This window comes from Littorina saxatilis, linkage group LG6, assembly GCF_037325665.1.
Source record: "Littorina saxatilis isolate snail1 linkage group LG6, US_GU_Lsax_2.0, whole genome shotgun sequence".
NCBI classification, from domain to species: Eukaryota; Metazoa; Mollusca; class Gastropoda; order Littorinimorpha; family Littorinidae; genus Littorina; species Littorina saxatilis.
In genome coordinates this window covers 3021466-3024805 of record NC_090250.1, presented here as the reverse complement: position 1 = coordinate 3024805, position 3340 = coordinate 3021466, and positions in this window count along the sequence as shown.

Here is a 3340-nt window from a genome sequence, read left to right as displayed (position 1 = left end):
TAGGCATGTTCAGTCTTCACATGAAAAGCATGAATGACAACATCGAATCACCTGATCAATATGTGTTCTCTGAACTCAAGGTGGAACTTTTTCTCAAAACAGTCAATGGTAGCATCCTTATGTATATGTTTGCGTCCCGTACACGTAATGATGGTAGTTACAGCGATGACGATGACGATGATGATGATGATGATGATGATCATGATGATGATGATGATGATGATGATAACGACAGCGATGACGTGGATCAATCAGCAAGCTTCTGAGTACATTGTATAACGAACAACGCCTTAGTCTTCATCTGTGTCTGTATCTTCTGTGGCATCAGGCTCAGCCAAACGGTCAGGGGCGGAGTTCTCACTGGGCAGTTTGTGATAGAAGTTGTGGTGCTGCTCGGGCACAATGCCGAGACGACAAAGGTCCAGGAGATCCGCCTTCTTTGTTGACGACACTGGCTGGCGCCTGCCATAGCGGGCAGACAGATGTTCTGGTGGTGCTGGCTGCCGCCCACGCCGTCCAGTGGATCCCCGCTTGTCTTCAGCAGGTTGAATGGATCCCCTGGCCGATACTTGAAAAACAAGGTGTCAGTTTGTCCCTTGACATAAGGGATCCACTTTATATGTGTCCTCACTGTGCGAGTACCGGAACTATCTGTGTTTGTATTCATCATTGACGAGGAAGCCAGCATTTTAAAGTCTTGTATGTCTGAATGCTGGATAGGGACCACTGTGTATGGCGCTCATGGTCTTGCCATTTGAAACACAGTGTTCCACTGGTCAGGAATGTGAATAGTGACGTTCTTTTTTGCTCTCTCAATGCAGGCATGCATTGAATCACACTCCGTGTGAGTGTGCCCAGACTCCAGAAATTTCTGGTCTATTGTGTACACAGATCTTCTTGCGGCCAAACAACCATCATAGTGTTGTGGGACACCAGGTGATGTCAGCAGGGCCAGATAGATTGGGTTGAATGCGTCACCTTGACAGCCTGGTAGAGTGGGCGTGATGTTGATCACTGCTGGAGATGTTCTGCTTATGAATATTTTCACCTGCCGTTTGGTGAAGTTCGATAGGGCAAGAGGCATGACGTCATTGGCGCAGTTATCCCATACGCCGTGAGAACGCAAGGCAGTGACAGCATTTCTCGCGATTTCTGTGCTCTCAAGGAAAAACCCTTCATAGTGAGTCAGGTTTTCTAAAATGTGGTCACATAAGGCCTGCCTCAACGCACTATCGTCGTGGGTGGTCACGTAATATGATGCCGCTTTAAAAAAAACAGTTTCCATCAGCATAGACTGGTTCCCTTGTCATAGCGTTGGCATGCAGACGACAGTCGAGTCTTTTGTTGTGCAGACGAATGGCCAGCTGGTACAATGTTTCGTTGTTCCGGCTGGCACTGAGAGCTGCTTCAAGTTCACCATCTGCCCACAAGAGTAGTCACAGTGTCCAATCAGTTTTGTTTCATCTTGCATAATTATGCAGTATTAAAAGTAAAAGGAAATTATTGAACGCCCCTATTGACAGTCACTGTGATAAACACCAAATAAAGAAAAAGAATCACGTATTTATGTGCAGGTAATAAACATTTGAATAGTTTCAGAGAAAGTGAAAAATAGCCCCAACAAGTTGCAAAACATTGGTTTCTACCGTGTAAAAACTCAATTGATCTTCAATAAACAAACACCAGAACTAAATAACATGAACACAGGCAGACGAACACATTGTCTTCGGTACTGAGTATCATACAAGCCTAGACGGTCAACATACATGTACTCCCATCCCTCGCCAGTTGCGCGCGTGCGTGCTACGTGTGTGTGTGTGTGTGTGTGTGTGTGTGTGTGTATGTGTATGTGCGTGTGTGTGTGTGTCTATAGATGTGTGTGTGTGTGTGTATATGTGTGTGTGTGTGACTTACCACCTGCAGCTGAATCTAAAATGGTATCTTCATTCTGACTTTGCGGTGATCCAAGTAAGACACTGTCAGAGTCAACAGGTGCTGCGACTGATTCTGGCCAGTCTGACCAGTGAGTCTGACCAGTCGTCTTAGTCCATATCACGTTAATGCTGCAAGAAAAATAATGTGTTTTGTTCATTCATTTTAAACAATGGAATAGCATTCAACAAAGCCTTACTTACAGTCAACAGAGAGAGAGAGAGAGAGACAGAGAGACAGAGAGAGACAGAGAGAGAGAGAGAGAGAGACAGAGACAGAGACAGAGACAGAGACAGAAAGACAGAAAGACAGAGAGAGAGGGGCAGGGATAGAGACAGGGGCAGGGATAGAGAGACAGAAACAGACAGACAGACAGACAAACAGACAGACAGACAGAGAAAGAGAGAGAGATAGAGAGAGAGAGAGAGAGAGAGAGAAGAGGAATTCTTTATTAACGAGGGTAATGGTATAAGCAAACAGGTGCTTTTTTTACATCCAGCCCTCGCGGCCCATGGGAGGGACTAATCTATTGATAATACTTTTTATGAATGTTAAAATAACAAAAGAGAGAGAGAGAGAGAGAGAGAATACATAAAATACATTTTAAGAGAAGGCAAAAGACAAGATAACACATTAGATGTCATTTATTTATTTGTTTATTAAGCACAGGTTTTGTTCTCTCCATTTTGATAGAAAGGTTTTTTTTATCTATTTGGTGAATTGTTAACCAATCATACATTTCTTAACTCAATTATCTGAAAATTAAAAACAAGTAAATCACTTACCAAGTTACCGCAATGTACAATTGCAAACTGTGGAGCACTTGAAGTGGCTGTTGTTTGTTGCGAGTAAAGTATCCAAATGAAAAGCAAACGTCCCAGTGCAGAAGAGAAATTAAACTAGCAGATAATAGAGCGTGAGAAAGGGTACCATTAGAGCCCCCAGGTGCGTGGTTGTTGAGATAAAAAGTCCCGTTGGGCACCGAGACTCCCCAGGCCACAGTGTGGTGCTGACAGCTGATTTAGTGTTGCCCCAGTAAGGGCCACTGCTCCCAGCCATCCTCCCGGGGAACAATCATGTTACTAGATAATGCTGCACCCTGGCATGGGGAGAATCACTCTCAATTAGAGTTCCCCCCAAACCACAATCTAGCAAGACAGAGGTATTTGGTAGTGGCCCGTTTATATCTGCTTCTCTCTTCCTTTTCCAACAAGCCACACTGGGACTGTGCCGTATACATGGTTGTTGCTTGTAGATTGTGAGTGTTTCAGCCCAGTGCAACAACCATTTTTCCATCATAACCTTTGAAATATTTTACTTATCGAAATTAGGCATTTGTGATATCAATCTTGATGAAGCAAACTTTAATCCTGTGCAAAAAAAAAAAAATCAAAAATTTTGTGATACA